The following is a 12,847-nucleotide window of genomic DNA, read 5'->3' on the forward strand; positions in this document are numbered from 1 at the left end:
TGGTGATGCCCATTTTACAGAGAAGGAAACTGAGACCCATAAGGCTGAAGGAACCTGCTCTCAGGGCACCTGGCCAGCTTGTGATAGGGTTGAGACCACCCTCTGAGCATCATGCTTCTTCGGGCTAGGGGAGTGGTTCAGAGGGTGACCCAAATACCCAGGGATTTGAACCCAGTACCCGGCTCAGTGTGTGTCACCATGAATGTCAACACGATCATAGATAGAGTCAAATTCACATACAATACTTTGAGAGTCCCTTTGCCTGTCTTCTTAGGTCTTTAGTCAATGTCCTTAGCCACAGATTTGAAGTCTGCTTGGCTGTGAGATTCTTGCTCTGACCCTGATCCCCAATCTTTGATGACCCTCCAGGGTCCTACAGACAGGAGTGACTTATGTTGCTCCCTATCCAACACAGCCCACTTGGCCACAGAAGATTTTAGGAAGCACAATCTTAAGCCCATTTCCCAGATTGTAAAACCAAAGGTCTTGCAAACCAAGACCACACAGCAAATGAGTGAGAGATGGGGGTGGGCGACTCACATTCAACCCTCGACTCCCCAGCCTTTATCTCACCCCCAACACAAGTAACAGACACCCCAACAAAGCTTCAAGACCCTGGAAGGTGGTTACCTGCTGAGCTGCTGCTGAGAGTATCTTGGGTCCCCTGCTGTTTCCAGCAGTTGTTTCTGTTCAGGGTCCTGCGTCTCCAGCTGCTGCTGTCCAGTACCAGACTAAGTGCAGAGCCTGGCCCCCTGCCCTTTGCTTCCTTGTCGGGCCTGCTGGCTGAATACACAGAACAGGACAAACACACGCCTGGGAGGAGTCCTCCCCTCCCCTGCCTGCCCCATGGAAACGCGTCTCTTCCTGGATCCAGGTGCCTCTCCACCCAGTAAAACACAGCGCCTAAATTCTCTTACATTCATGCCTCCGGGGCACTTGGAGCATCTCATGCAGTGCCCTTGACCCCATGATCTGGGATGCAGCAACTCTCTGTGACAAGTGTACATCGCAGTAAGAGCAGGGAGAGGATGCTCTGTGAGGGTCTGCAGCTCTGTGTTCTTTTACCAGCACTGGTTCCAGGGTGCCATTTCCCCCATAATCTGACCACCTCACTAGGAAATGCCCCCCTCCTACATACACACACTGTACACACACCACACACATACCGCACACACATACACACATCACACACACAAACACACACTGCATACACACATACACTGCACACACCACACACACACACCACAAACACCGTACTTACACACACCACACACACACCACACACATACTGCACACACACACCGCACATACACACACTACACACATACACATGCCACACACACACACACACACACACACACACACACACACACAGCACAATACCTAGTCCTGTGAAAGATCTGAACACCAGAAGCCACTTAGACAAAGAGTGGCTTATTGTTGTAACAATGTGACATTACTGGCCAGAAGGTCACGACAGGAATTTTTATTTGTTTGTTTGCTTGTTTGAGACAGGGTCTTGTTCAGTTTAAGGACATCATTTGATCCTCCTGCCTCCTCCTCCTCAGTGCTAGGACTCCAGTTAGGCACATGCACCTCCACATCCAAGTTACAGGACTCAAGAGATGGAACTCAGGGCTTTGTGCAAGCCGGACAAGCCGCTCTACCAACGAGTTTCATCCTCAAGCCTAGACAGCTAGAGTGTGCACCGAGTTAAAGGCTCTCGCCAGGATGTACGCCATAAACGTGAGAGCGGGAGTGAGGAGGACACGCAGGGATGAGGAGGGACACAAAATGTAAGTGTGTGTGTTGTTTACAGACTTGCTGAGGAGTCTCCCAGTCACGACTCTGAGCTTCCTGATGGCCAGGGCAAGAGGGAATGTGTTAAGGACACTCCTGGGAAAACATTCAAGAGAAATGCAAGCCAGTTATTACCGCAGCTTCAGTCAATAACACAGTCATGCAGGCGCTCATCATGACTGTTTGCCCAGCATCAGGATAGATATATACATATAGGATATATATATATATATACATATATACATACATATAGGCTGGTGGGTGGGGCTCCTCGCCTACCTGGGCTTATTGTTACCTGACACAGAGTCCTAACAACATAAACACTAAACTCACAGTTCACAAGTCTTGCTGGCTAAGAACAGTCGCAGCCTTGGAGTGCTGAAGTCACAGCCAGAAAGCAGCAGAAATGTCACACAGGATTGATGTAAACTCAATTTCCAATCCGGAGCACTCAGCTCGGGACTATGCCCCAGGCATGCCAGAAACCCCCTGCAGAGTGGCCCTCAGGGCACGCTGTGCCGCGCAAGCCTCTACCCTGGTGCTGGCTCAGACCTTGATTCTTCCGGAGTGAGTCACCAACTCCCCGAATGTTCTCCTGGCTGTGAGAGCCCCACATTCCTTTTGAATTTGACTTCATAGTCCACTGGAAAGTGCAGGAGATGAAGGAGACTCCAAGGGCAAGGTTCCAGAGTTATGAGCTGCCCGACTCTGGCTGAGGACGCTCACTGAGGCTGGCCTCAGTTCCAGCAGGTGGTAGGCTGGTACTCAGTGCTTCAGTCAGCAGCTGTAGTGTGGTTCCTGGTGTGTTACCAGCCCCGCATCCCTACAGCAGCTGTAGTGAGGGTTCCTGGTGTGTTACCAGCCCCGCATCCCTACAGCAGCTGTAGTGAGGGTTCCTGGTGTGTTACCAGCCCCGCATCCCTACAGCAGCTGTAGTGAGGGTTCCTGGTGTGTTACCAGCCCCGCATCCCTACAGCAGCTGTAGTGAGGGTTCCTGGTGTGTTACCAGCCCCGCATCCCTACAGCAGCTGTAGTGAGGGGTCCTGGTGTGTTACCAGCCCCGCATCCCTACAGCAGCTGTAGTGAGGGGTCCTGGTGTGTTACCAGCCCCGCATCCCTACAGCAGCTGTAGTGAGGGGTCCTGGTGTGTTACCAGCCCCGCATCCCTACAGCAGCTGTAGTGTGGGTTCCTGGTGTGTTACCAGCCCCGCATCCCTACAGTAGCTGTAGTGAGGGTTCCTCGTGTGTTACCAGCCCCGCGTCCCTACAGCAGCTGTAGTGTGGGTTCCTGGTGTGTTACTAGCCCCGCATCCCTACAGCAGCTGTAGTGTGGGTTCCTGGTGTGTTACCAGCCCCGTTCCCTACAGCAGCTGTAGTGTGGTTCCTGGTGTGTTACTAGCCCCGCATCCCTACAGCAGCTGTAGTGTGGGTTCCTGGTGTGTTACCAGCCCCGTGTCCCTACAGCAGCTGTAGTGAGGGTTCCTGGTGTGTTACCAGCCCCGCATCCCTACAGCAGCTGTAGTGAGGGTTCCTCGTGTGTTACCAGCCCCGCATCCCTACAGCAGCTGTAGTGAGGGTTCCTGGTGTGTTACCAGCCCCGTTCCCTACAGCAGCTGTAGTGTGGTTCCTGGTGTGTTACCAGCCCCGTTCCCTACAGCAGCTGTAGTGTGGTTCCTGGTGTGTTACCAGCCCCGCATCCCTACAGCAGCTGTAATGAGGGTTCCTGGTGTGTTACCAGACCCGCATCCCTACAGCAGCTGTAGTGTGGGTTCCTGGTGTGTTACCAGCCCCGCATCCCTACAGCAGCTGTAATGAGGGTTCCTGGTGTGTTACCAGACCCGCATCCCTACAGCAGCTGTAGTGTGGGTTCCTGGTGTGTTACCAGCCCCGCATCCCTACAGCAGCTGTAATGAGGGTTCCTGGTGTGTTACCAGCCCCGCATCCCTACAGCAGCTGTAATGAGGGTTCCTGGTGTGTTACCAGACCCGTGTCCCTACAGCAAAATGCCAGAGGGGGGTTGCTTATAGAGAGAAAAGGTTCAGTTTGGACCATGACTTGGGTTCAGTTCATGATCAAATGGCCCCAGTGCTTCGAGAAGCATGCATAGTGGGCTGAGGAGGGCAGGAAGTGAAGAGCAAGAGGAAGAGAGACAAGGAGGGAACCCATAATCCCCCTTGCAGATGGGTTCCCAAAGATTGAAGGGCTAGTAAGCCCTCCATACTGCTCTCTGCCCCCTCGTAAGACCCTACTTCCTCAAGGTCATGGCACTTCCCATAGCACCAGAGTGGGGAACAAGCTGGTACCTTGGGGCTTTCTAGGGACCCCTTATCCCAACCATAGCTGCCGGCTATGGAGCTTGCAGTATAAAGAGAAAACAAGGCAGGCTTGTTCCAAAAGCAGGGAGAAGTACCTCGGAAGGAGCGAGAACAGGATTTCCCCTTCCGTCTACACCCTATACTGCATTATCCGTGAGTTACATCGGTTGCTCAAGTTGCTGCGAGTTAAAACGGAGTCAGAAGTTTAAGCCATGAGTAAGGATCCTCCCTTCTCCTTTACACTGTGCAGATGGCTTGAAATACAAGGACCTTTGGCGTGGAACCCTAGAAACCTTACAACGGCTCTCTCAGCAGCTTGTGTGTGTGTATGTGTGTGTGTGTGCGCGCGCGCACGTCTATGTACACATGTGTATGTATGTGTATATCCGTGTGCATGTGTGTGTGTGTATATACAGGTGCACTTGTACGTGTGTGTGCATGTATGTAGAGACCAGAGGTCAACCTTGGCTCCTGGTTCTCAAAAGCTGCTCACCTTCTCCTTTTGAGAGAGCCTTTTGCTAACTTGGAGTTCCCTGATTAGGCTGACCCCTGACCAGGTGACCCAAGAGCCCCAGGGATTCACTTGTCTTCTGCCTCTGCGGCCCTGGGGGCTACAAGTGTGTAGCACCATGCTTGGCTGTTCCACATGGGCGGGGCTACAAGTGTGTAGCACCATGCTTGGCTGTTCCACATGGGCGGGGCTACAAGTGTGTAGCACCATGCTTGGCTGTTCCACATGGACTCCTGGGATTGGATTCACTTTACCAACTGATTTATCTCTCCAGCCCACATTTGGGTTCTTAGAACCTATTCTCCTCCCCTCCCCCACCCCTGTGTTTGGCGTCATACTGACTTGCCTACAAGCAGGCTAAATGCCAGGCTTGCTCAACACCCCCATGTGGATGGTGGCACTGTTGCGGGAGGTCCTCCCACTCCTCCAGCCAATAGCTGCTGAGACACCAGCCCATTGGGGCGTGGTCTCTCTCCCTTTTAAAAAGCAGCCACTTCCCTCTCTTCTCTCTCTTCACTTCCTGCTCCGCCGGCGACTAGACTCCTGGTTGCGTTGCATAGAGGGCTGTTGCCTGGGACAGTGATCTGTAAGTTTTTTCCCCTTTAAATAAATATCACCCTATTAATCATAATCCCAAATTGGTGTGGCATTGTTTGTAACTTACGCCTTCAATGGCACCATGAGTGGTTTGTGTGGAAGGGTGGTAAGGGCAGCCATTGTGCATACACCCCCCACACACAAGTTATACACCATCAGCTTTACTTATACAACCTCAGCCCATAGATTACACTATTAAGAATACCAAGGGGTGCCCGGAGAGACGACTCAGTGATTAAGCACCCTTGGGACTCTTCCAAAGGATTCAAGTTCAGTTTCTATCACCCATGTTAGGAGGCTCAACACTGCCTGTAACTCCAGCTCCAGAGGACCTGACCCCATCTTCAACTTTTCTAGATATCTGTACTCAGGTGCACAGATTCACACAAACAAAAACATACATACATAATTAAGAATAAAATAAATAGCTTAAAAGAAAGAAGACTTTCAAGGGGGCTAGGGAGGTGGTTCAGCCATGCAAACGTGAGGACTGGGGTTGAGATTCCCACAACACTTGTGAAAGCCAGGTGGGTATGGTGGCTCACCAGCAATCCTAGCGTGTGGGGCCAGAAGTAATGAGTACCCAGAGCAAGCTGGGAGTCAGACCAGACTGAAACAGTGAACTCTGGCTTCAAATGAGAGACTCTGTCTCAATGTACAAAGTGGAGAGTGACCAAGGAAGATGCCTAGGGTCAGCCGTAGACCTTGTCTCAGGGTCACTATTGCTGCGATGAACTCCATGACGAAAGCAAGTTGGGGAGGAAAGGGTTTATTGGGCTTACACTGTCACATTGTAGTCCATCACCCAGGGAAGTCATGACAGGAATGCAAATAAGGCAGGAGCTGATGCAGAGGCCATGGAGGGGAGCTGATGCAGAGGCCATGGAGGGGAGCTGATGCAGAGGCCATGGAGGGGAGCTGATGCAGAGGCCATGGAGGGGAGCTGATGCAGAGGCCATGGAGGGGAGCTGATGCAGAGGCCATGGAGGGGTGCTGATGCAGAGGCCATGGAGGGGTGCTGATGCAGAGGCCATGGAGGGGAGCTGCTTACTGGCTTGCTCCCCATGACTTTCTCAGCCCGTTTTCTTACAGAATTCAGGCCCCCAGCCCAGGGATGGCACTGTAGTGGGCCAGGCACTCCTCCATTAATTACTGAAGGGTTGTCTACAGCCAACCTTATGGTGGCCTACTCTCAATTGAAGCTCCCTCCTTTCACATGACTAGAGCTTGTGACGTATTGATGTAAAACTCGCCAGCACAGACCTCCGCATACATGCACACACATGCACGCATGCCCCTATGTGTGTACCCATAGACATGTGATACTCAAATGTACACATGTACACAGAACCCCCCCCCCCCCCCCACATACGGAAAGAAAGGAATTTCAGGATGGTGACCATGGACGGTAAGCAGAGTAGAACTTCTGGGTGGAGGCAGCAGTGAGCCTCCAGAGCGTGGACTTCCTGGTGAAGACAAGCCGGACACTGAGCAGAGCCACTTGGCATACAGACTTGAGGTGCTCACAACACACCCCTGAGGTGATTCACCTCTTAATCTTCTCTCCCTAGGATCTCCACCCGTCTTCAAATATTGACTGACCCACTCCGTTGTCAGCTCCTGTGTCCAGAATCTGGATGGAGCTGGTTGCAGAAAAACTGCCAGAAATCCAATATATCCTAGCTAGCACCGTTCTCCAAGGTAGTTGCTAGCAGCCCAGCACACAGGCCATTCTCCTCCGTGTAGAGCTTTGCCTATGCTCACCGAGCTGCTGTCAGCTCTCTCTCTCTCTCTCTCTCTCTCTCTCTCTCTCTCTCTCTCTCTCTTTCTCTCTCTCTCTTTGTGTGTGTTTGTGTGTACAGGCCAGAGAACAACCTTGATACAGGTCCTCAGGTGTCACTCACCATTTTTTGTTGCTGTTGAGTGGTGTGGGAGGTGATGTATGTATGCTGCAAATATGTTTTATTGCCATTGGTTAATAAAGAAGTTGCTTTTGGCCAATGGCTTAATAAAGTAAAGCCAGAGTGAAAGAGATAAATAGAGAGAGTAGGTAGAGTCAGGGAGAAGACATGTAGCCCGGCAGGAGACTGACGCAGAACGCCAGATGGAACTTTACTGGGTAAGCCACAGTCACGTGGTGAGACACAGATTAATGGAGATAGGTTAATTTAGTGATGGAGGAGGGTCATCTGTCTATCTGTTACTTTCATTGGTTAATAAAGAAAGTGCCTTGGCCCTTTGATAGGACAGAAAATTAGGTAGGTGGAGTAAACAGAACAGAATGCTGGGAAGAAGGGAAGTGAGGCAGACACCATGATTTTTCGACCCAAGACAGATGTAGGCTAGAATCTTTCCTGGTAAGCCACCACCTCATGGTGCTACACAGATTATTAGAAATGGGTTAATCAAGATGTGAGAATTAGCCAATAAGAGGCTAGAGCTAATGGCCCAAGCAGTGATTAAAAGAATACAGTTTCTGTGTAATTATTTTGGGTAAAGCTAGCCAGCGGCCAGGAGCCAGGTGGCGGGAAGCAGCCCGCCGCTCCTACTACAGTTTAGGATATAAGAGCTAGTTAAAAATAGGCTTAAGCTAGTGGCCAAACAGTATTGCAAATAATGTAGTTTCTGCATGATTATTTTGAGTCAATGGACAAATGATAGACAGTCTTTGGAAAGGTGGGGCAGAGATAGAGAAATGCAAAGGCAGCAGAATTCCTCTGTCCTGCTAAACCAAAACAGAACAAACCAACTTATTTTAAAAACTCTTAAAGGGAATTCAGAAACATTTATTCAATCAGTGGTTAAATATAAGAGTTACATGTGCTTTAATGTGCTGGCCAATGTGTCATGTGTGTCCCTAAGGTCTTTTTGCAATCTGTCATCTGTGATCTCCATGTTTTTGTCTTTGTTAGCTTTAGCTTGACAACTTGACACATGCCTAGAGTCACCTAGGAAAAGGGAACCTCAGCTGAAGAATTGCCTACACTACATTGACCTGGGGCCATGTCTGTGAGACCTTTTATTTTCTACATTGCTAATTGATATCAGGGTCCAGCCCACTATGGGTGGTGCCATCCCTTAAGCTGGTGGTTCTGGGCTGTCTAAGAAAACTGGGTGAGCAAGTCAAAAAGAGCAAGCTAGTAAACAGTACCCCTTCATGATTTCTGCTTTCTATTACTGCCCTGCACTCCTGCCCTGGCTTCTCTCAACCATGGACTACAAACTATAAGATAAAATATCTCTTCCTCAAGTTGCTTTTGGTCTTGGTGTTGACCATAGCAGCAGAAAACCAGCAGGAACAATCTTATGACGTTAAGATAAAGACATAAGTGAGACCTGCGGCCATGCTATAAAGTGAATGCACGGGGATGTAACTACATCTCTTTCAAAGGTGTGGTGTGTGTGTGTGTGTGTGTGTGTGTGTACAGAAATATAAACGTGGAAGATGATAGAATCTTTAAACTACATAACCGGCTTGAAGACACACAATATATATTTAGAGTCTTCACTCCACCTATGTTCACGCCTGTTGGATACTGGGTTGACAGCATACATGCCTTATGTGCTTAAAATACCATTATGAAGTCTTAAGATGTAATTGATTTCAAGATTTTACAAACAAAATTGTCATAAAAAGTCACGAAGTTAAAGAAGACACAAAGGAACTATTGATATAACTAAAATGACACCCCAGGTTTTAGGGTATGCCCTCCTCACCAGCTGTTCTGTCTTCACAGCTGCTGCTTACAGGCTGCCAGGTTAGAGCTGCCATGGGCACACCCACCACCACCTCCCGCCCCTGCTTCCTCTAATTCTCTCACCAGCCTTCCTTACATCCTGTTAGGGTTCTCAAGGCTCTAGCAGGCTCTCTTTTGGGCCACCAACCAGCTCCCAAATCATGACACAGAGACTTATTGTTAGTTCTGAATGTTCAGTCTTAGCTTCTGCTTGTCCCACCAGCTCTTATAACTTAGATTAACCTGTTTCTTTCCATCTACGTTTTGCCTCAGGGCCTTTTACCGTTCTTTCCTTTTGTATGTTGTACTCTGGCTGGCTGGTGGCTGCCTGGCTGGCTGGCTCAACTCTGTCCTCTCTAGCCTAGATTTCTCCTCTCTGCCACCAGCCCTGCCTATCCCTCTGCTACCTAGCTATTGGCCGGTCAACTTTTTACTAAACCAATCAGGTGGTTTAGGCAGGCAAAGCAACACATCTTTACATCATTAGACAAATGCAGCATAAACAAATGTAACACATCTTTGTCTAGTGAGAGTACTATTCTGCAACACCTGGCCCCCCGGACTTTGTCTTACTGTTGGGGTTTTGTTGCTCCTCCTCCTTTTTTGGCTCCTTTCTTTCTGGGTTCCCAGACTTTTTGGGATTTCTGTTCCCTCTTCCATTCTCCAGGACCCCTGATCACTGTGACAAGATTTCCAGTACTGAGTTGAGGGACCCAGCAGCTGTTGCTACTTAACTTCATTTTTACACTCATGCCTTTGAGCTATGTTCAGCAGCACTGACACTCTTTCTTACGCCGCATTCCTTTGGAAAGTTTGAAAAGCGATCAGAAACCCCACGTTCCTGTGAGAATGCAAGAGAGTGTTTGTAAAGGGGGCATTTTGTGTTTCACATTTTATATTTGAGATAGTAACTATACAGTTTAGAATAGACATAGTTACATGAAGTAAAGTTACAAAGACCATTAATGTTTAGAATAGCATGCATGAGTTTTTCCCCATCCAGTGCTTAGATATGATTACTTTAAGGTAAACGTTAGAATGTGCTGAGGTAAGCAGGCCTTTCAAGCCAGAGACTGGGTGGAGGTATTGGTCATAGGCTCCGTAGCACCTTCCTGACTTCTCTGTCTGAATGTGTGCATGCCTATATGTGTGGGCGCTGTGCGCATGTGTGCGCGTGTGTGTGGAGGTCAGAGGTCACCCTCAGGTGTTATCCTCAGGATGCTGTCTCCTTGGTTTTTAGAACAGAGTCTCTCCCTGGGCTGCAGCTTGCTACCTAGGGGAGCTTAGACAAGTGAGCTCCAGGAACTATCTCTGCCTCCCCGCAGCTGGAATGGAAGAACTTTGTCTCCACAGCCAGCTTTGTTCTTTTATTCTGGCTCCATGAGTTCTTGGACTCTCAGGACCTCATACTCGTACAAGCATTCTGATGGAACCATCTCTGCCTCCTGGGCACTTATCTTTCTGACTCCCGGGGTCATTTGAGCTACCCATACACCCATCCGCCTCCCTGGTGCACATTGGACAGTGTTTCAAGCTGAACATTTTGAGTCATGGATCTTTCCCTTGAGAAAAGGAGTTCCCTTCTCTGCCATATCAGGGTCGTCTTTGTCTCTCCAGGGCTATCACTAGGAACTTGAGATGTCGTCCCCCGAGGAGCAATAAAGGACTGCTTAGGCCAACAAAGCAGACGCTAAGGAAATGCAGGGAAGATTGTCACAGGCCTGTGCGGACGCCAATGATGCAGCTGTGTCTGTGTTCCTTTCCTCTTACTGCTGTCCCCAGACTTGAATTCTCCACAGTCTCCATCCTGTCCCTCACCTGCTATGCCATTTACACATTTCCTGGAAAGGGATTCGCAATTTACCATGTGAATCTGAAATAGAAATCAGGGCAGCGAGACGGCTCAGCAGGTACAGGTTCGTTGCCTCCGAAGCTGACAACCTGAGTTCAAGCCTCAGGACTCCCACGGTGGAAAGAGAACTGACTCCTACTGACCTCCACGCATGCTCCATGGCAGACACATACCCTAACATTGGTGGCTGCCACAAGTAGAAAGCAAATAGTGTCTTTAATAAATAAAAAAAAGTTATTCTAAAAGCTAAAGGTATGATCGAGGTTTGAAAATACCTTATAATCCGGTCAAATTTTGCTGCCTACATTGACGGTTCATCGTGACTGAGATCCATCCAGGAGTTGAGGAAGTATGGTTCTGCATGTATTGAAGGGCATCTCCAGCCAGGCCTCACTAAGGAATGAGCTAGTTAATCCACTCATTTCCCTGGCCAAGTACCCAACAAAAAGCATCTGAAGGAAGAAAGCATTCATTTGGGTCCCAGTTTGAGGGTGCGGTCGACCATGGTGGGAAGTACTGCTGGCAGGAGCAGGAGGCAGGGGCCACATAGCACCTTCTGGATAGAAGCGGAACGGATGGCTATTGGTTCTCAGCTTGCTTTCTCCTTCTTTCTGATCTGATCCCAGCCCATGGGGTGGTGGTGTGCACCTTCAGGGTTTATGGTAATTTGAATGTAACTGACCCCCATAATCTCATAGGGAGTAGCACTATTAGGAGGTGTGGCTTTGTTGGAATGGGTATGACCTTATTGGAGGAAGCATGTCACTGTGGGGGTGGGTTTTGAGGTTTCCTGTGCTCAGGATACCACCCAGTGTCTCAGTTGACTTCCTGTTGCCTGCAAGATGTAGGACTCGCAGCTACTTCTCCAGCACCATGTCTGCCTGCATGCCGCCATGCTCCCTGTCATGATGATAATGGACTGAACCTCTGAAACTGTAAGTGAATCCCCTCCCACAATTAAATGTTTTCTTTATAAGAGTTGCTGTGGTCTTGTGTCTCTTCACAGCAACAGAAACCCTAACTAAGCCAGGGTTGTTCTTTCATTTCTGCTAAGCCTTTCTGGAAACACGCTCAGAGACACAGCTGGAGGTACCCGCATCTATGGTGAATCTAAGTCTTGTTAAGTTGGCAATGAAGATTAACCACCATGGGGGATGACTTGCCCAGTAATGTGAGCACTGCCCTCCATATGCTGAGGGTCTCCAGAATGCATAAAAGGTGAAGAAAGGGGGAACTTGGGAATACAGGCTCCCCATCCTCTCCTATTCCTTCCTGGCTGCCATGATTTTGTTAACCATTGTGTTCTGTCCACCATGATGGAATAAACCGTATTGAAACAGTGAATTAATTAAAGACTGGCCCCCATAATCTCATAGGGAATCGCACTATTAGGAGGTGTGGTTTTCTTTTTTTTTCTTTTTTTTTTTTACTTCTTTACTTCAGGAGAGAGCGCGAACACAGTCCCCCACTACCACAAATTATGCAGTCGAGTTTCCCGCATTTGGGGAAATCTCAGGGGTCAGCACATCCGGAGTGCAATGGATAAGCCTCGCCCTGGGAAAACCACCTGAGGGAAGTCTTCTCTTTTCTCTGAGGTATTTATCACCGTGAGTCTGGCTGAGCCACCTGCCTATGATCTACATCTAGGAGGAGCTCCCTGAGAGATGCTAAAGAAATCCTGGCATCAAACCAAGGCTTTGACCTGGGTGCAGCTGGAAGTGTCAGCTGGCAGCTGAAAGGAAACAGCAAAGGGAGACACTTCGTCTTTTTCCTGGGTGCCTCAGTGTCATTTAAGATAAATTTTACATAAAACCTCTTCACTGCTGCTGGCGAGTACCCCAGGGTTTGTGGAATGCCGGCGAGTACCCCAGGGTTTGTGGAATGCCGGCGATGTTGCTAGCCGTCATTGTTAATCGGATCGAAAACATTTTAGTGACTATTTGATGATTAACCTACCAGCTACCATATCCATGTTTTACTGGTGTATCAATTACTATACCACTTTACTTTTTCCCCTTAATACAATTCTTTGCAA

The 12,847-nt window shown here is 49.1% G+C and overlaps 1 protein-coding gene and 1 non-coding gene across 15 annotated transcripts in view; both read right to left on the bottom strand.

The window, feature by feature from the left end:
* Bcas1 (brain enriched myelin associated protein 1) overlaps positions 1 to 762 on the bottom strand; it is an 87,806-nt gene extending 87,044 nt beyond the window's left edge. For 12 of the 14 annotated variants that reach the window (XM_075963192.1, XM_075963189.1, XM_075963182.1 and 9 more), the window contains exon 1: positions 631 to 762. The gene's annotated coding sequence lies outside the window, so the exon portion shown is untranslated. The remainder of the gene's footprint in view (positions 1 to 630) is intronic. The other 2 variants (XM_075963191.1, XM_075963194.1) reach the window with 2 other exon arrangements.
* Positions 763 to 12,252: 11,490 nt separating this feature from the next.
* Positions 12,253 to 12,415, bottom strand: LOC142845336 (U1 spliceosomal RNA). The gene has a single exon (XR_012909895.1). It is a non-coding gene; the product is annotated as a U1 spliceosomal RNA (small nuclear RNA).
* Positions 12,416 to 12,847: the final 432 nt, after the last annotated feature.

Source organism: Microtus pennsylvanicus, chromosome 2, assembly GCF_037038515.1.
Source record: "Microtus pennsylvanicus isolate mMicPen1 chromosome 2, mMicPen1.hap1, whole genome shotgun sequence".
In the NCBI taxonomy this organism is placed as follows: Eukaryota; Metazoa; Chordata; class Mammalia; order Rodentia; family Cricetidae; genus Microtus; species Microtus pennsylvanicus.